This window comes from Theobroma cacao, chromosome 7 (assembly GCF_053813885.1).
Source record: "Theobroma cacao isolate CCN51 chromosome 7, ASM5381388v1, whole genome shotgun sequence".
In the NCBI taxonomy this organism is placed as follows: Eukaryota; Viridiplantae; Streptophyta; class Magnoliopsida; order Malvales; family Malvaceae; genus Theobroma; species Theobroma cacao.
Window position 1 is genome coordinate 13,385,892 of NC_142645.1, and position 21,745 is coordinate 13,407,636.

Here is a 21,745-nt window from a genome sequence, read left to right on the forward strand (position 1 = left end):
ACAAAGGTTGGAATCTTCATTGTCGCCTCTGTAAAGCTTATATCAAACAAACTCTTCACATCGCTCTCTTCGAAGCTATTCATGAATTGGATTCTTACTTCTTCTAACTCTATTGCACAACGTAAGGATTGCCACTCCACTAGGCCTTTTCTTAAATTTTCCTTTTCTCTTGAACAGCATACCAATTTCTTTTTGAAAGAGTTGTGGTCGGCGCCTTTAGTCACACCGCTCTTTTCGTCATCGTGGAATTTCTTTTCTTTTGGCTTTTCTAGACCGCCTTCTTCTCCTACCTTTTCTTTTTCCTTTTTGGTTCTATGGTAGTCTTGATGGCGCCTTATTCCATGAGGAAAAGGAGACTAATTATCATGCACTAAGCTTAGTAGGTGCTTGATATTTTCGGCATCATTGATGGTAGGAGGGTTTTCTTCCCTGGCAAGAAATCAAAAGAGATGGAAAATGCATAGCAAGTGAAATCTTGCCATCTGTTGGATCCTTGATCATGTGATACAAGCCCAGTAACACAAAGAAAGGAAGTTGATTTTCAAATGGCAACAAGTCATGATATAAGGCATTTAGGACCCACTTTAGTTTGAAAAAAAGATCATCACCTGGTATCTTCCCACTCAATAGCTCAACAATAAAGCACCAATCAAGTAGTATCATTCTTCCAAATTTATCTTCAATATCATTTGATAAGGATGGGGAATACCATCTGCGAGCTCGTTCTAAGTTCATGGCCTTCACACATCTATCCTTGCTTTGCTCACCTTTTCTCTCAAGAATCTTTTGTAAACACTGAGTTTTGTACACTTCCATCTCTTTCAAGTGCTACTAATTGGCACCATGGTAATATGAACCAATTGAAATTAGTTGGGGTTCATAGGCACTTTCATTTACTTGCCGCATATGATGAGGTACTTTCAAAAGATAAGCCTTGTCGTTGAGTCCTGGACATGGAGATTCTTGTATCAACAATGCAAAAATATGTAAGATACTTTGTTGAAAAGGAGACACATTTCGATATATGCAAAAGCCATACCAGCTAAAATGCGTTAGAAAAAGAAAGTTTTAGAAAGCTTTCTTTACCTCATGCTCAGCTGAGCAAAAGAGTGAGTGGCAAATGACAGACAGGTGTAAGAGATTATAGATTCATACTTTTCATTAGAAGTTTAATATTGTCGCAACCACTATTCAAGGGAAGTTAACTAATTAAGTCTTCAGTCGAATGTAATAAACTAATGGCCCGCCTTGTCCCAAAACAATTTTTAATATAATTTTATTAAAAAAGCCCCTAAAAGACAAGGTAACTGATAATTAATATATATTGTAATTTAAATATTTAAATATTGTTAAAAATGATGACAATTTTTTGTTTTTAATCGTCAATTAAAGTGAGGCATGTCTAGGAATATTGAACGTGGATTGCACAGTATCACATTTGGTGGACAGAAAGCCTTATACTTGACCTTAATTAACTATTTTTTACAATGAGATGGGCTAATCTAAACACTTAATTTCATGATTACAAGTAAATTTCCTAGACATTTTTAAAATTTTCATTTACCTGAATAGCAGGAGGTATGGCAGAAGCTAGCAACTGCAATGACATCGAGTACAACTCAATGGCCAGCTCCTTTTTCCACTCTTCTAGCAGTGGCTGCGACCATGGCTTCACCTGTCCAAGATCAATGTAACTTTTTTCTTTTTTGCTTTTGCTAGGCCAATGATTTAAATATTATTACTGAGTTCAAAAATGAACAATCATAAACGGCAAACATAAGCAGTGTCATACAACTACTTAGTTGTCAACACCAAAACCAGAGCATAGTTATAACTTTCATCCATCTTCTACCATAATCTCTTTTAAGCTAGTGATTTGTCCCTCTCACATTATAATAGTGAACCACTAGTGTTCAATCCCTCCTGCCATAAAACATTCACATACTAGGAGAAAGAAAGACACCCAAACATAAAGAACACACAAGATAGTAAGACACTTCCTACCACATACTAGAACCATTGCTTAGGACATAAAACCATCCCCTTGGCCACTCAGACTTAAAAGATAAATGTAAGATACATTGCAGGGAAGGAGAAACTATAGGAAACATGCAAAAGCGAATGACATCATTTTCAATGCTAAAAGTTGGGATAGCTTACAATTTTTTGATTTGATTAAAATTAGAATAACTTGGTGGGTTAGAGCTAAGTGGAAGGAAGATCAATTTTTGGTGTTGAATATTTTCAGATTTCCAAATTTAATGAATTTATCTCAAATTAGTGAATTTATCTATCAAAGAAAAGAAAACGCAAAAAAATGTCAAAGGGTCAACTTAAATTTAATGTTGTCAAGAATTGGTGGAGTGCTTAGAGATTTCAAGGGAAGGATGCTTATTACTTTTTCAAAGGCAACAAGGATTGGTGATGCTAATGGAGCTGAGTTCCTAGCTATTAAGAAAGCATCTCTTATTTTCGTGGCTTCTAAATGGGTTTATTCTCATTTTTTTTCTTATTGAAAGTGATTCTGCTATGACGTCAAATGGGTTAATCAGCCTCAATTTGCTCTTTGGAATTTCATATCACAAGCTTTGCTTATCGACCATCTCAAGAGAAGAATTAAGAATTGGGAGATATGTCATGTGTTAAGATCAGCAAATAGTACTGTTGATTCTCTGGCAAAGGATGCTGTTGTCAGGAGATAGGAGCTAGGGGTTATTTATATTGTATTAAATTTTTGTTGATGCTTTATTTTTGTACGCATAAAATTCCTAGTTAAATTAGTTATGGTTCTCACCAATAAAATTGTATAATACTAAAAAAACCAATTAAATCAAAACAAATGTATTTTTTGTGAAAATTAAACATATTTATATTTATATTATCAAGATAAAAGTATTTAATGGTTTATAAATTTTAATTTAAAAATGAATAATGATAAGAATAAAATAATTATAGTGGATATTAGCGACTGAAAAATCTTGACGTAAATTAACTTGTATGAATTAATGTAAAAAATTATAAAAGTCAGATTTAATGTAACAAGACAATTAAGTTGAAATAAATATAATTTTAAAAAAAATTATAAATCTAAATTTATATTATCGACGGAAAAGTGTTTAATAGTTTACAAATTTTAATTTATAAATGAATAATAATAAAGATAACAATAATTACAGTGAAAATGAACAATTGAAAAACCTTGACGTAAACTTATAAGAATTAATGAAAAATTATAAAGGTGGAATAAACATTATTAGAATATTAATGTAAATGTGTGAGATTTAACATAAAAAGTCAATTAAGTTAAAATAAATATAATTTTTATGAAAATTAAAAATTAAAATTTATGTTATCGAGCTAAAAATATTTAATGATTTACAAATTTACAAAGCCACATGTTGAGGATTTTTGTTGTTGTTTTTTTTTTTTTTGTCTCTTATACGCAAAAAAGGTTGTTCTTCCATTTTCCAATCAAAATATTAGCTTCTGTATCTATTGATATCCAAGAAAAGAGCTATGCGCCCGAGTGCAATATTCATAGAAAATAATAAGACAATCAGATTTAACTCCAACAAATTAACCAAACGCATCAAAAAAGCATTAAAAAGTATAAAGAATGTGAAAAATGAAAACAAAGACAAGAAAAGAAAGCAATCGCATAAATCATGATATGATAGGATAAATGATAGGATAAAAAGTAATAACTATACATAGATAGCACTCCTTTCATTTATGGGGGGTGAGAAAGAAGTCATGAAAGAAAGATTTTGGACCTTAATTCTATACCTGGACTTGGTCTTCCACTGGAGATGATAAATGAATCTGGGAAGATTGAATTACAACATCTCCTCCCTCCTCTTTTGATGGATTCGATAAGAAATGAGTCCGAGAAGAAATTATGTTGGCCTTGTTTCCGTTGTCCTCCATCTGCTCCATTGCTTCACTATAGAAGCAAAGAATTAAGAAGAAAATTTTTTTTACTAAATTGTCGTTGAGTGAAAGAGTTGTTCCCTCGTTGCTCTCTTTAGTTCATGGAAGGAATGGTTGGAGTTCAATGGGGTTTTGGTTGGGTTATAAATGAAGTGGCTGCAATACAATTTTTGTTTCTTTTTAAATTTTTATTATAGAAAGACTATTATAACATAATTATAGAAAGTCATAAAACAAATATACAGGAGTTGATTGGAGATGATTCCTACAAACAAATTTAGAGAGAAGTTAATTTATAACATGCTGGTGAAACAAGTCACATGGTATGCCACTGGTCATGGAGGAGAGAAGTTGTGCACGGTGGAGCTTTTTTTCTGCACTATTTCTGTTTGTTTCTTGTACATTCTTTGTTGGTGCCAATGGGGTTTAGATGGAACTCAAGGAATCGGGAAAATTGACTTCAAGGCGAGCCTTTCAATAGACGTTATCTTTAAGACTTATTCCCCCCCCCCCCACCATTAGATATGCAAAAGGGAATAATGTGAATAGTCTTTGGGATACAATGAAGCCAACGTCTAACTTCATCTTGCACTTTATTAGAGTAAACCACTAGATACACCTGAGGGTTTGCAAAGTTGTTTGGTCTTAGAGCCTACTTTATGCAGTAAGTAGATTATAGGAATTTGGATACTTTTATAGTTGATGGTAACTTAAGTGTTTATGTTAATAGAACATAACACTTTTCTTGCTCTTGATTTTTCTGCTCTTGTTTTGTTTTTGATTTGATGTGTCAAAAATGGTTGGTAACAAACCTCTATATAGGCTTGCAAGTGTCTTTTCTTCAAGGACACAACCCTTTCATTAAGGCACCATTTTGTCCCAAAGATATCTTCACATTTTGCCAGACACAACTTTTGGATAAAGGTATTGTTTCAATCATCATCTTATGAAAGGACAACTATTCATTCTGTAAAACATAATCTTTGAGTTATAATTTGAAACAATAACTTTTCATATTTAAACTTTTGAGCTATGGTGTTTTTTCAATTTGTCTCATAACTTTTTGACGTCATTTTACCAAGAGACATAACCATTCACATGAAAATCTGCCTATAATCCAATAGTCACACTATGTCACTTTATATGGCATAACCTTTGAGCTAAGATAGGTTTTCATTTTCATTATGTGACATAACCTTTGATTTTGAAAATACACCAACATTATTTTCCCCGATGCTCCCATAGATTTTGAAAAGGATGCATGATGTGCTTGTATATCTTCATTTTCGTTGCTACTAATGTTATTTTGTTACAAATGGCTTTCTGTTGCTCAGGAACTTTTGTTTATTATAGTGGATGTATGTACCCCACTGGGTGGTGCTTTCAGGTAGATACTTTATTCTTTCACAATTCAAATAATTTGAACTCTGAGGCTTTCTTGTACTTAATTATTTATTATTAATGAATTGGGCTTTGTTTGAGGAAAATAATATTATTTAACAACTCAAATCCATCACAAAAGCATTAAAAAAATACAAAAGAATGAAAAATATATATGAAAAAAACAAGAAGAGAAAAAAAAGCATGGCATAAATCTTAATATAATAGGATAAAACCCATAGCAACCCCTTGTCTATAGGGGGTGAGAAACAAGTCAGAAAAGAGATATTTTGGACCTTAATTATTTACCTAATCTTCCATTAGAGATGATAAAGGAAACTGGGAAGATTGACGTAAAGTATCTCCTCTCTCCTCTTCCATCGGAGGAATCACAAAAAATTTTGTCGACCTTGTTTCCATGTCCTCCATAGTTTCGTTATAGAAGTAAAGAATTAAGAATAAGACTTTTTACTATTTTTTGGTTATCGTTGAGTGGGAACTTTATTTGTTTTGGTTGGGTTATAAATGAAGTATCTGCTTTAAATTCTTCCCGACCCTACTTATAAAATTCTCGAACTACATGTACATGTACATGTTAAATCTTACTCAAACATATTTACAAATAATATAACAATGGAAATAAATAGAAATTGATACTAACTTCTAATTAATAAAATAAAAAACTTTTTTTATGAGATCTTCTGAGCCAGTGTAATTCACTACGATAGATACATGGTTAATGAATTGGTTGTGTCAAGGAAGTCATAAGATATCTATTATTTTTTTTGGTACATCATAAGATATATATTTATAGACTTCCTCCCATCAAGGAAATCTAATATCTCCCAAACTTTAAGGGATATCTTTATTTAGAATTTAAAATAGATTTTATCTATATCACTTAAACTAATATTGTCATATACTTAAATGTGAAAAATAAATTTTTGCTAGATAATAACAAATACGTGATAGAACCATATTTGAATTTTAAATTTAAATCAAATCTAGAATTCCAACATTCTCCCACTTGATCCAAACATTTGTTATTTTAATATCTACACAATAAATTAGTTTAATTACCCAAATGCTTAAAACAAAAAGAATAAATTACAAGAATCATGGCTGTAAGTCCTTTAAAAACAAGTATTACCTTCCATGTATTACAATGCAAAAATCATTTTTTGCAAAAAGCTCAATATGTGGTATATAATTTTATGAATAAACCTCAAATGTTTATTCGAGGTTCTCAAAGGTAATTGTTATTCTCAATTTGAAAAGAGAAAACAATTAAAAATTCAAAGTTTCACAATAAAATATGCTAACATCTTAATTCAAACGATATGTGACAAGATGCACCCAAGCATCTGTCTCATTGGTTGCGGCATAATCCCCTTGCCTAAAAAGCAGGGTTCGAATCCCCCCTTCCCTAATTATAAAAAAAAAAGACATAACAAAGTTCCATTTGTAAAACATGATCCTTAAACAACTTTGATGGCATGCCCTTTGTTAGAGGATTTGCAATCATTAGCTTAGTGTGAATATGCTCAGTGAGCACTTTATTTGCTTTTATGTGCTTTCTAACAACTAAGTATTTAATGTCAATGTTTACTTCTACTTTCACTCTTATTATTCTTAGCAAAGAACATAGTTGATGAATTGTATCAATACAACTCTAATGGCTTCAAGATAGACTCAACAACTTGAAGCCCATAAATGAAACTCTTCAACCAAATATATTGTGATGTCACCTCAAAACAAGAAACAAACTCTACTTTCGTGATAGAAGTAACAATTAGAGATTGCATTGTACTTCTCCAAGATATAACTTTTCCAACAAATATAAAGATTTATCCAAATATTGATTTACGAAAGTCAACACAACCAGCAAATTTGAATCTGAGTATCCAACTACCTCTAGATTATTGGAAAGACTATATGTAAGTATGAAATCTTTTGTTCCTTGAAGGTATCTCATGACCTTATTTACAGCTTTCCAATGGTCTAATCCTTGGTTGCTTTGATAACTTCACAACATTCCAACTGCAAATGTAATGTTTAGTCTAATACAAATCTAACCATACATTAGGCTCCCAACAACTGAAGCATATGGAATATTTTTCATCCCTTCCCTTTCAAGATCATTTTTGGAACATTGTTTCAAGCTAAACCTATCACCCTTCACAATGGGTGCAACATTGAGTGAACAATCTTTCATCCAAAATCTCTTAAAAACTTTATTGATATAGGCTTCGTGAGACAATCCCAAAAGGCCCTGAGATCTGACCCTATGAATCTTAATGCCAATGACATAAGATGCCTCACCCATATCTTTCATATCAAAATGTTCGGAGAGAAATTGTTTTACCTTATGCAACAACCCCAAATCATTGGTTGCAAGTAAAATATCGTCCACATATAAAACCAAAAAGATGATTTTACTCCCACTAACCTTATGGTATATACATTGATCCATAACACTCTCTACAAAACCAAAAGAAGTAATTACATTATGGAATTTTAAGTACCACTAACAAGAGGCCTGGTTAAGTCCATATATAGACTTCTTAAGCTTGCAAACCAAATATTCACCATGATCAGAAATAAACCTTTCAGGTTGTTTCATGTGTACCTCTTCCTCTAAATCTCCATTGAGGAATGCCGTTTTCACATCCATTTGATGTAATTCTAAGTCAGAATGGGTAACCAATGATATGATAATACAGAAAGAACCATTTCCAGACATAGGAGAAAAGGTCTCTTGATAGTCAATTTCTTCCTTTTTTGTGAATCTTTTAGCAACAAGTCTTGCTTTGTATCTCTCAATGTTGCCTAATGAGTTTTCTTAGTTTTGAAAATCCATTTACAACCAATGGCCTTCGACCCATTAGATAACTTTACAATATCCCAGACTTGATTATTCACCATAGAATTTATTTTATCATTCATGGTATCATACCACAATTTAGATTTATTACAATCCATTACTTCTGACTATACAAGCAATTTACATGAATATACAAAATTTACGAAAAAGACAATTACATTCTTGGGCTCTTACTTAGGGTGGGATACAAAATAGCTTGCAATTTATCAAAAGTTTTGTTTAGTTTTTGTTTGTAGAAAAGAAATCTTCGGTTAAGAGTGTTAATAAGAATTAATTTAGTGTACGAGAATGTTGGCAGTAGTTGAGATTCTTGTAAAAAAATATGACCGGACCTATTATTAACACATGCCTTGAAAAGCTACATTTTAAGATTATCCTAATAAAATTTAAACTTTTTTTTAAATATTCAAAGATCCAACACATAATGTACACAAAATTTAATTTAATTTTAACACATAAAAAAATTTGCAACTCCCCTTCCTTTCAAAAAGAAGTTCTGAATTTCGAGAAGATTATAATTCTTCCGTTTCATATTTGTCTTTAATTTTAACTTTACACAAAATTTAAAGAATTTAAAGTTGGATTTTTGACTTCATTGATTATGAATTTTCTTTCACAACTTATCTTGACAAAAAAAAAAGTGAATAGTTATAGTTAAGGCTAATAAGGAAAAGTAAGAACGATCTTTCTTTTTTTTCTTTTACTTTTCCAAATAAGATATTAATTTAGAACAACTAAAAATATGCAAATATAACATATATCAGACGGAATGAGTAATTTCTATCTCTAGTTAGAAATTAAATTGCAAATTAAGGGCAAGCATTTATTTAAGCAATTACTTATACAACCATCCTTATGATAAACCATTTATATTGTGTAACAATTTTACCCATGAACTATAGTTTTTGTTCTTTTGTTGCTCGGCAAATAAAAGACTTTATTGAATATACGAAGAAAGTACAAAGTAGATGTATCACCATAAACATAACGAGAACAATACAACTGAGACAAACTCAAAGGGAAAGTAACTAAACCAAATAGCTAAACTTAACAACAATGAGAAAAACATAAGGAGACAAAAACAAGAACAACTAAAAGGCAAGAAGCGCATGAGCTTTAGTTTACCATATTTTACAACCACGAAGCGTCAAGCCTGCCTGCAATCCATTATTTTACACGAGGAATGAGTGCAGTTATAAACTGTCCGATGGTAAGGAGGATAGCGAGAAGAGCAGCAATAAAGGAGATGAGTGCCCATGGACTGTTAAAATAATCATGCCTTAATTTCGCCTTCCATGTGTTCCAACGTCTTGAGCAATGCCTCTTCACGTCGACAAATATCTCCTCATAATAAAAGGTATCACCGCATAAGATAACATGGTCACGAAGTTTGTTAATCATTTTAGCAACAGCTTCATCATCACCCAACATATTTTCGATTACTTCACTGAAACGAAGCAATTGCACATCCTTGCTTGAGTTGATAAGGCTATCCATCAACGTGACATAATCAATGACATAAGTTGAACCTTCCTCATATAGTTCATAGGCAATGAGGTTACGAAAGAGACGCTCGGTATCGTCGTTAACCACAAAGGTTGGAATCTTCATTGTCGCGTCTGTAAAGCTTATATGAAACAAACTGTTCACACCGCTCTCTCCGGTGCTTTTCATGAATTGGATTCCTGCTTCTTTCAGCTCTGTTGCACAACGTAAGGATTGCCATTCCAATAGGCCTTTTCTTAAATTTTCCTTTTCTCTTGCACAGCATGTGATAGTCACACCGCTCTCTACGTCGCCTTGGATTTTTTTTTCTTTTGGCTTTTCTACGGCACAGGGTGTGAATTTCCATTTTTTTTCTAGGCCACCTTTTCTCTTGCTTCTTCTCCTGCCTTTGCTTTTTCATCTTTTGTTCTATAGTAATCCTGATGGCGCCTTATTCCTTGAGGAGAAGGAGACCAATTATCATGTAGTAAGCTTAGTAGGTCCTTGATATCGTCGGTATCTTTGATGGTAGGAGGGTTTTCTTTCCACGTCCCTGGCCCTGGCAAGAAATCAGAAAGAACAGAAAAAGCCTGGCAAGCGAAATCTTTTCCATCTGTTGGATCCTTGATCACGTGATACAAGCCCACTAACACAAAGAAAGGAAGTTGATTTTCGAATAGCAACAAGTCGCCAAGTAAGGCATTTTGGACCCACTTTTTTTTGAAAATAGGATCATCATATTCACCTGTTACCATCTGCCTCAATAGCTCAACAATAAAGCAACCATCAACTAGCATTATTTCTTGAAATTTAGCTTCAATATCATTCAAGAAGGATGGGGAATACCATTTGCGAGCTCGTTTAAAGTCGACTGCCTCGTAACATCTATGCTTGCTTTCTCTCTTAAGAATCTTTTGTAAACAACGATTTTTGTACACTTCCATCTCAATCAAGTGCTGCTTACCGTGGTGATAAGGACCAATTGAAATTAGTTGTGGTTCATAGGCACTTTCATTTACCTGCCGTAGTTGATGAGGCACTTTCAAAAGATAGGCCTCTTCGTCAAGCCCTAGAGAGGCAGAACTCGGAGATTTTTGTATCACCTATGCAAAAATATATAAGATACTTTGTTGGAAAAGGAGGCACATTTTGACATATGCACAAGCCCTACTAGCTAAAATGCATGAGAAAAATTAATAACGTACTTGATTAAAAGAAAATTTTTTGTTACCCACGCTTAGTTGAGTACAAGAGTAAATGGAAATGACAAACAGGTGTAAAAGATTACAGATAACATATTTTTTATCTGAACTTACCAAAAGTACTGTGTTCAAATAGGAATATAATTTTTTTTTGAAAAGCAGAAGATCGATGTATATTTATTCCATCAGAAATAAGACTTATCACAGCAATATGCAAACCCAAAGAAAACAGGACAAGAGTGTATGGACAAAAAGTAAGACCCAGCCATCCTCCGAGGAAAAAATTGGAATATAACTAATTTATAATAACAAAGAATATGGAGGTGACGTTGGTGAAATTTACTATTGTGGAACATGGATTGTGCGGATAGAAAATCTTATGGATGGCATAAATACTTAATTTAAATTTCATGATCATAGATAAATTTCATAGGCATTTTCAAATTTTTCATTTACCCAACTTGGAGGAGTTGTGATGATAGGTACCCTATAATTAATTAGCAGCTTTTTTTTTTTTTCTGTCTAAGGTAAATGTAAGATTTTGTTTTTGCTAGGCCAATGATTTAAATATTATTACAAGATAAAAAATAACAATCATAAACTGCCAACATAATCAATATCATACAACTGCTTAGTTGTCGACACCAAAAAGAGAGCATAGTTATACCGTTCATTCATCTTGTGCCAGAATCTCTCCTAACATATTCATTTCTCTCTCCCACCATAATACATTAAAATACTAGGAGAAAAGAAGAAAAGTGAACACAATGACCACACAAGAGAGTAAGACACTGCCTACCATACACGAGGACCATTGCTCATGTTATAAACCATCCTCTTAAACCCTCAGGCTTGAAAGATAAATATGTAAGATACATTGCTGGGAAAGAGAAAACGTAGGAAACATGCAAAAGCACAAATAGTTAAAATGCAAGAAAATAAATTTTAATACAAAGTTCATAGGCATTTTCGTTTACCGGGTAAGCAAAAGCTGCTTTAAAACTAGGCCTAGGAAACGGCTTCACCTGCTTAAAAAAGTTATAAGATAGATTATTGGCGAGGAGACATTTCTGTAAAGGTGTAAAGGCAGAAATAGGTAGCTCATCCCAACCCTCGTGGTATTTACTATTTCATTGGTGGGGAATGGCTTCTAAAATAAATAAGATAAAAATGTCCCTTATAAGTGAAGATAAAAAAAAAGAAAACAAAGAATTGAAAATAAAAAGTTTAAGCTTTTAATTATATATTATAAACAATTAATATTTTAAATTTTAAAATTAATTAAAATTATTTTTTTGAAAAGTAAAATTAATTAAAATTATTAATATTTAAATTATAAATAAAATATTAATATTTTAAAATGTTAATATTTAAATTATCAATTATAAATATTTTAAATAAATTATAAATTATTAATATTTTAAAAATAAAATAGATAATCATATATTATAATAAAAATTTTAAGTTTTTAATTATATATTATAAGAAATTTATATTAAAATTTAATTTAAATTATTAATATTTTAATCATAATAATATTTAAATTATAAACAAAATATTAATATTTAAAAATGTTAATATTTAAATTATCAATTATTAATATTTTAAATAAATTATAACTAATCAATATTTAAAAAATAAAATAAAATAAAAATAGATAATCATATATTATGTTAAAGGGTATTTTTATCTTTTTATCATCTATTCTTTTGTTATTCCAAAATTATTTTGACCAATCAAACATTGCAATAAGTCATAATATCAATTCCTACCTTATTCCATCCCATCAACTAAATTACATAATAAAATTTCCATCCTATTTCTATTTTATTCTATTTTCACAGATTACATATCCTATTCATTGCATTCTATTCCATGAACCAAAATACATAAAGATTATATTTTAAAATCCAATGATAACAAAAGGTAACTCTAAATTTAACCACTAAATAACTTTTAACAGGTCATTAAAAAAACTCTTAAGAGATAAAATTTCATTGAAATCTAAAACTGATTATCAAATAGAGTTGGAGTCACATATGATAAGTTGATATTGAAGACACTGAACAGCTGGTTTTGTAAAAAATCAATAAGCCATAATTATCCAACGTTGCTGCTTAAAATACTAAGGGCTGGTTTGGCATTCCCCTAATTTTAAGTGACATCTATTCTTTTTCTTTGGTTTGTCTTTATGGTATGCAATGGTTATTCCTTAAAAACACATAACAAATATTATTGGCACTTTTGGTATTTAATTATTTCATCCTTTGCGGAATAGAGTCAAAAAATTTTTTGAAGAAAAATACCTTTGCTAATTTTAAGAATTTACTAACCCTACCATATAAAAAGTTTTTTTTTCTCTCATTTTTCTCTTTTTCTTTCTCTCTCTTTTGATCCGCCTCTCTTTATCTCTCCCTAAATTTCCTCCACCACCAAAGGATAGTGGAGGGTGGCAATGGCAACGGTGGCACTAGTGCCTCCATAGCCAACTACGACTGAGCAAGCACTAAATCTGACATTTTTGTCGATCTGGCTATGTAGTGACCAGATCCAATCACAAAAAGTGCTAGATCAACAGTCCATTAGGCCATCCACATCTCCGGTGATCTACCGATAGAGAAGAAAAAATAGAAAAATCAAAATGAAAAAAAGTAACAAAGTTTATAATTTTAATTATAAATTATTAAAAACTAATACTTTAATAAATTAAAATTTTAATTACAAATTTTTAATATTTAATATTGTAAAAATAAAGAATAAAGAATAAAGTAAAATAATCATATATTTGTTTAAATTATAAGTTATTAATATTTTAAATAATTTATAAATTATTACTATTTAAAAAATAAAATAAAATAAATAAATAAATGTTCTATTCTCTTGTATTTCATTTTGTTAACCAACATGTTGTAAGCATTTTGCTTGTATGGTTGCTAAAATTCTTGGACAGAGTGATGCTAAAGACTCAAAGTAGATTTTTCTTTCCCAGGCCAATGTTCTTTCTTTCTTCGTTTACTTTTGTTTTTTTTTTCCTTGAAGTTTTTAACCAGAAGGCCAAGGCAACAGGTTGAGGATTTTTTTTTTAAAATCTTTTATACACATAAGAGGCTGTTTCCTCCATTTTCCAATCAAAGTAGTAGCTTTTGTATCCCATATTCAGGATAATAGTCGTAGAAATTAAGAAAATCGACTTAACTCCAAAAAACCCAACCCATCAGTAAAGCATTAAAAACTATAAAAATATGAAAAATGAACAAAAAAAGAAAGCATGGCATAAATCTTAATATAATAGGATACAAAGTATAGCTAGCACTCCTTTTGTTAATGACGGGCGAGAAAGAAGTCAGAAAAGAATGATTTTGGACCCCTTAATTCTTTACCTCGTCTAATTTCGGTAAAGAAGAAATCAGGCAAGATTTGTGCAAAGTATGAAATCAAATTGGTTGGAGCATTACTCCTATCCCCTTGAATACTAAATGATGATTCACCGAGAAAATCAAATCTAACCAATTTATGATAACAATCCACACTGGCATAGCAAGGTGATAATCAATCCATTCCCAAGATCACGTCAAAGTCTAAGGTGTCTAACACCACTAGATTCACCAATGTGTTTTTGTCCTTGACTCAAAGTACACAGGATTCATATTCCCATTCTGCCACAAATACCTCCTTTAAAGGAGTAGACACCACCAATTGTTCTTCTCTCCTAACACGATCCTTACCTAAAGAAAGTGCAAAACATGGAGAAATAAAAGAATGGGTGGCACTAGGATCAAACAATACTTGAGCATCCATATTACAAACGGAAAGAGTACCTAAAACCACTACATTGGATGTCTAGGCCTCTTGGGGTGTTAAAGAATATACACTCGCTTGGCCTCTATCGACGGAACTTTGACGTCCTAACCCAGAAGGCCTACCCTAAAAGGAAGTAACAGCACTTCTACCTCTTAATCTACTAGCCTCCCAATCAGATGAGGTGGCTACTGAAGGAGCAGATGAGGTTGGTTGGGTGGAGTTGCGAGCAGAACCTTGGGATTGATGAGCCATCGAGCAATCCCTCCTAATATGTCCAGATTGACCACACCCATAACAAAATCTCGTAGTACGTAAGCATCGTTCACTATGTCGTCTCCCACAAGTATCACAAGGGTGGATAACTTGACTACCCTGTCTAGAATCTTGCTGCCTTCCTCCATTAAAAGTTTTCTACCCTGGTCCAATATTGACACTAGTCACGTCACTCTCCTTTTGAGGCAATCGTGAGTCCCTTTGTGGGCCCTGATAGTTAGAAGATGAAATACCACCGTTAAAATCTCGCGACCTTGATAACCCTTTATCTTGGCATTTTTTGCTCTATCCCTTGCAACCTTACTCTCACTGGTCCTCATCTCAATCCACTGGTGCAATCCACTACTGCGGAGTAGGTATTGAAATCTCAATATGCCATAACCTTAAACAATGGCTCCACTAGCCCATCCATAAATCCCTGAATCTTCATATCCTCTGTAAAAACTAAATAAGGCGCATATCGAGACAACCGTGTGAGTTTTATGTCATAATCTGACATCGTCATACTCGAGGTTTGGACTAAAGCATCAAACTCTCTAGCTCTAGCATTACGTACACTGAGTGGTAAAAATCGATCTAAGAAGGCTGTACTGAACTCACTCCAAGTCAACGGTGTTGCATTCGTTGGTTTGCCTCTACATAAGGAGCTATACCACTATTGCATCACGTCTTCTAATAGGAAGGAGACTAGCTCGACTGATCAGACACTGGAACATCCCAAGGCGTTACAAATTTTCTCCATTTTATCTAAGAAAATCTAGGGTTTCTCCTATGCATCAGACCTTGAAAATGACGGAGGCTTAAGCTTGACAAATTAGGAAGAGAAATCTCTAAATGACCCTTCTTAACCTCAAGATGTTAGCGTTCGGCCTGCCCTTGGGAATGAAGGGATTCTTGTATTATAGGTCTCCCCTCCACTATTCTTTGTATATCATCCATACGGGCTGCCATCATTTCTATAACCCGATTAACTCCCTGCAGGCCTGCCACTAAGTCCTCGATGGTAATGCCCCCAGTTGGTTGTCTATCCATATCACCCGAAGACTGTCCCTCCTCTCGCCTACCCATAAACGTATCCACCCTCATCGGCCTTATGGCCCTACCACGTCTACCTTGCCTTCTAAGGGTGGATGCCCGTTGCCTATCTATCATCTCATTAGAAGTATCTTGCTCCCTCATCCGTCTTGAGGCAGCTCGTGTCTTAGGCGGTATTCTTACCTAGACAATAGCAAACACTTGTTATTAAGTATTATTTTTAATCATACTTAAGGAAAAAAGGTGATTTCTAAGATAGGGAATCTATGTGGTCCCTTGGTTGTAAAATGTGTCGTAGTTCACACTTGACAACCGAAGTTTCCACATAAAGACTCGACACTCCACTGGGCCAACAAAAAGGAAGTCCTAGGATCTAGACAACCTAGGGCTCTAATACCAACTTTGTCATGATCTGATTTTTGAGCTGTGACCGGTGCATGGACTCAATAGACATAGTCTACTAAGCCCAAGCAAGCCTATTTATGTAATCCTTCTCATCATCCCATTAATTATTCTGAAAGTTACATCTCATAATTTTAACCTTCAAGTACTTTACTAATAAACTATAGCAATCAAAACTGCATTTATATTAACCCAAAATAATATTAACCATTGCCACTCATGATGGCTTACCAATCAAAATATACATATATGGTCTAAGGCATGCATCTTAGTACTTTATATCACATATACATATTTACAAACAAAAATGACCCTGGGCTTCTAGCAGAGTGACCAAGGTGAAGGTACGGCTATGGAATGCCAAGAACCTACCAAGGATACGAATCTGTGAGGACACCTCAACCTAGTTATTGGCTGCCTCTTGACCTGAAAACATAAAGTTGAAAACAGTGAGTATAAACCCAGTGAGTGAACAAAGGAAGGAAACAAGCAACAATAAGGAAAGTTGATAATCATGATGAACTTATTCGAAAATAATGCAACTTAGTTCAAGTTCTTATTAAAATCCCTCCATTAAACCCCTGGTTATTAAATCATTTAATGATGAAGGAACCATATTCAGCATGAAGTTGGAAAAAGAGAAAATTTCCAGCAATCATCCAAGCAAGGCAGCATAAACAAAATGTTTCTCGCTACAATAAAATCAATTTGCAAGTAATTGGAAAATTTTCAAGATTCATCATTCCATACAATCACATATTATAATCATGATCTTTCTATTGCATGTACATATACTTAAGCATATATCAATTCGTATTCCACCCCATCTCACCCAGGTCATGTGCATCCCCCCACATCGTGCACATAGCCGGACACCCATCTCACCCAGCTCATGTACATCCCCCTACATCGTGCACATAGCTGGAGTCATCGTGTGCATCCCTCCACATCGTGCACAATTAATGCCATCGTGTACATCCCCCCACATCGTGCACATGGGTAGTATCACCATCCACCTCCCTCACCACCGTCATCACTAGCAAGTGCAAACTCACCCCACACATGCACGGTTGCATTTGTCACACAATGGTACCATTTAAGATATATATATATATATCAACATTATACAGAAACATATGAATTGATCACACTATCCATCTCATAACATGAAAACATTTTATAAGGGCTTGTTCCTATGCAAGTTTTGAAGAAAGAACCAAATAAAATGTTTGAGGGGATTCAATCAAACTTATATGCGTATATCCTAAAACCTTTTAATGCAAGTTCACTCACCGGTAATTGTTGAACCTTTAATCGACTCTAACTTCCCTAATGGTCCAAATGGGGCTGAGGGGCCTTGTTGGAACCTACCATGCACAAAAACATCACAGCCAATCCAATTTACATTAATATCACTCCAAAAGTTGTTTCCCAAATCAAGCTTCAATAGCCCTTCCTATCTACCTTCCAATTACCAATAGATTGGCTATTCCGTTTCTCTGCTTTAGTAACACTAGAAATAGATAAACAATTTAGCAAATAGCAGAACTCATAACTCTAATTACTAGCCATCATCAACAACTCAAAACCAATCCTAATTCATCACTCACCTTGGAAGATTGTAATGAAATTTTTTCCCAAGAATCCTCAAGCTATCATGAAAAATCTCTCTCTCTCTCTCTCTCTCTCTCTCTCTCTCTCTTTCTCTCTACAAAGTTCAGCTGGTGAGAGAAAGTATTGAAAAAAGATTTAAGGGTTTGTTTAAGGTGAAGGAGTAAAAGATTAGGAAAAACCCTACAACAGGGTGTGTAAAGCACGAAAATTGAGGTTAGTTTGAGAGAGTGATGGAAGCTTGAAAGAAACTTTCATGGAAAAGGAGAGAAATGTGAGATGGGAGGAGGAAGAAAAAGTTGCTAGAGAATTGTAAAAGTTGCTGGAAGAGATGAGATCTTTATAGTTAAAGCTTATCTAATTTCTCATGCAATTACAATAATGCCCTTAACAAGGCCACTTGTTTTCCTCCTTTTCTTGTGCAATTTTTTTACTCTTTTGACATTGGGAAAAGGTCCAAAATCCTCTAAAAGAGGTCCCTTAAGTATCCCTCAGAAGTGCAAGCTTCAAAAATCCCCTAAACTTGTTATTTGTGAAAATTAGGTTCAGGGCCGCGACTCTCAATTTCCAGTACTGCGGCATTCAAATGTTCTGTCTGAATCTGTTTTTCTAGCACAATACTTCCACTTAAACAAAGATTTTAACCACATTTCCTTCAAAACTGGATAAAGTGGTAAACATAAAAGTTGTGGCCCTACCTCTTAGCTTTCTAATGGTCTAAAACTCATGTCATTTTGACTTCTTCAGTGGGAGATATGCTTGAAAAACTGAAATATATGCAAATAGAGCAACAATCCATTATGCATCTTTCTTCACCAATTGAAATTATTTTTGAATCCTACTCCTATAATGACATAAAATAATTATAAGTAACATAAAACTAGCATCATTAGCTCAAATTAAACTTTTAAACATAAGTTTCACCTCGAGTTACGCATCTATAAAGGTTGAGGTTTCACAAAAAGCTTAAAAGAGGGGTCATTTAATTAATTTTATCTATTTTTGTGCAAGAATAAAACCATAGATATGGTCCAATTCCTCAACACTTATAGATGAATTTTCGAAATCTTTAAATTGTACTGTAGTAGCTATAAGTCAGTGTTTTACAATTTTGTTTTTCAATAGAAAAAACTATATATTTAGGTTGCAAGATATGAAAAATTAATTAGTAATTTTATACATATGTGGTAATTTTAAATTTCACAAATAAGAATAGAATATTGTTTTGGCGGCCACTGCCCATCAGTGGGTTTGCATTGAGGGCTTTTTCATATTTAAGATAAGATTTATAATTTACAATGATGGTTGTTGGGGGGAAGCGAGCTTCTATATGGCTGATGAGGGCTTCCTTGATCAGGGTTGTTTCCTTGAATTATGCTTGGCCTTCTGCAAGAGGGGCACAAGAGCTGGCAACACTGTAGGGCATATGTACCATTTGCCAACAATACACTATTATTTATTTTCCTTGATTTTAGTTTTCGTTTTCTTTAATCTGTAGAAGAATGGACTGTTTAAGGGTTGGAATCTGTAAAGAAATGCTAAGAACATTATTTTCCTTACAATGGGTGCTTTTTTTGTAATATATTTTTTTCCTCAATGCCAATAAAAAAAGAACATGTGACAAGTGACATCCATCTAATCACGACTGGGATAATTTTTGTCAATTATACCTATAGAAAAATTTTCTAGCACGACAATGTTCATGTTCATTGATAATGGCATGTAAAAGGCAATACTTATTAAAATTAAAAAAAAAGAATTATTGTAGGATGTTAAAAAGCATCACCTTAAAGCCAACATGGTACCTAATTATGCTTGAAAAAGAACATAATCAGACTTGAAACCTATCCATGCAGGAGGAACATCGCTGACGCGTTAAGTGGGGAAGACAGAAAAGAAGACACCTAATACAATCAAGCCTCCATGTCTTCTTGATTGTATGGAATAGACCAGGACAGCTATAGACATCGCAAACTGTTTGCAAGGCCATCAGCAACGAGATTAGCAGAGAAGCAAAAAGCGTAAGAATCTTCCAGGAAGTGTAGATGTGCTTCTTCATCAGCCTATAAGCCTTCACCTTCTCGGTGTTATTGTAACATTTGTTAGCTTCTCTAATGGCTTCGTCGATGAACCAATCTTTTGACTCCATTGTTTTTGTCATCTCGTTAAAGGTTTCCACTATCTCAGCATCACTTAAAATATCACTCTCAAGGGCTTTGGCCTCCTCTTTTTGTTTATTAGGGACTGTGGTAAGGACTCGGGCCTTCTTAAGCAGCTCAACGTCTTCGATGGTATCAACAATCGCGCTCATCAGTTCGGTGTATCGTTTGAAATTCAATGACTTGGTCTTTGACTTAGCCATAGTTTCGTAGACCACCAAGTTTCTCATTACCACTTCTGACGTATGCTTCAAAGTGATAACAGGAAGGTAAAATGTCTTGGTGTTACCGTCGAATCTAACATTGGCAGTGCCACCATCTGTGGGGCAGAACTACAATCAAGCGCGGCAGAGTTCCGATCGTGAAGGAATCAGAACTTTCTTCCCTTTAAAAAATGCCATGGATGGTATGTGGATGAGCCTCAGTACCTTTGTAATTAACTTAAACACTTTACCAAGTTTCAGACTCGACAACATATTCAATAGGTCAGAGAAGACAGCACAGGTAATTGGTCCGCCGATGGGAGGCGAAGCCTCTGATGGGAGGCAGGAGCGTTCTTTGGTTAAGCCATCAGGGTGAGTCTCGCCATTATCCTTCTTAAACGTGATAGAATGATACAGAAGATCCAACAAATGTCGGTGCTCCAAGACTTTGTCCAACGGTCGAGTAGTAGTACTCCACTGCAATTTGATCGGAGAGACCTCCTCACAAAATTTCTTCAACATGTCATACAACAGTTGGCCGGGGAAGTCGTAATAGATCTTTTCCAGGATCATTTTTAAAACGAACATGGGAATCTGGTTCTCGAGCTTCAGTACACCTTTAAGTAAGGTATAAGCCTCAGGCTGCTTCTTCCCTGTAGACTGTTGAGAAATATCTCCTCTGTTGGTGAAAGTGTTAAGCAGGTCAAGCAGGAAAAGGCCGTCAACGGCCATTATCCAAGATATTATATCATGATTAGGAGCAGTCAAGCCACGAGAACACTTGCAGATATATGGCACTTGCGTGACAATCTCTTCAATGAGGTTTTCAAATACGGAGAGCTGGAATACTGGCGTGATTGCCCTCTTTACAGCAGCAAGCTGGTAATGCTCCATCTCATAGAGCTCAGGCTGGAAATGGTTATAAAGTCCCAATGCTATTAGCTGGGGCGTGTAGGCTTCCGGCTTCACATGGACAAGAGGCTTGGGCACCAGACAGATGCAAACAGGCATTGGCATTTCATAGTCGCTCTCAAGGTCAGGGTTGAAGGCATCACGAATCTCAATGAACCATTCATTATCTTTTTCAGTTACTTGGAGGGTTCTCCTTGATGCACCCGGATGGGCTGACCCTTTTCTTATGGAAGAAATACTGATAATTGAATCTGTAGAGGCCATGCTGCAATGTTTGTTTGAATGTTTTGTTCGATCATCAATGGCTCCCGATTGCCAGACTCCTTCCTTTTATAGAGGGATTATCATTTAGTGGGCGGGGGGAGGGGGGCGCAAATTGTTGGAAAGATTAACACTTCTGTTTGTTAGGGTCAGTTGTTAAGTGGTGTCTTTTTTTTTTTCCAATAAAGCAGTCGACATTCATGACCA

The 21,745-nt window shown here is 34.1% G+C and overlaps 1 pseudogene; it reads right to left on the reverse strand.

Moving 5' to 3' along the window:
• Positions 1-9,223: 9,223 nt before the first annotated feature.
• On the reverse strand, positions 9,224-14,934 carry LOC108662782 (UPF0481 protein At3g47200-like; annotated as a pseudogene).
• Between the last annotated feature and the right edge of the window lie 6,811 nt (positions 14,935-21,745).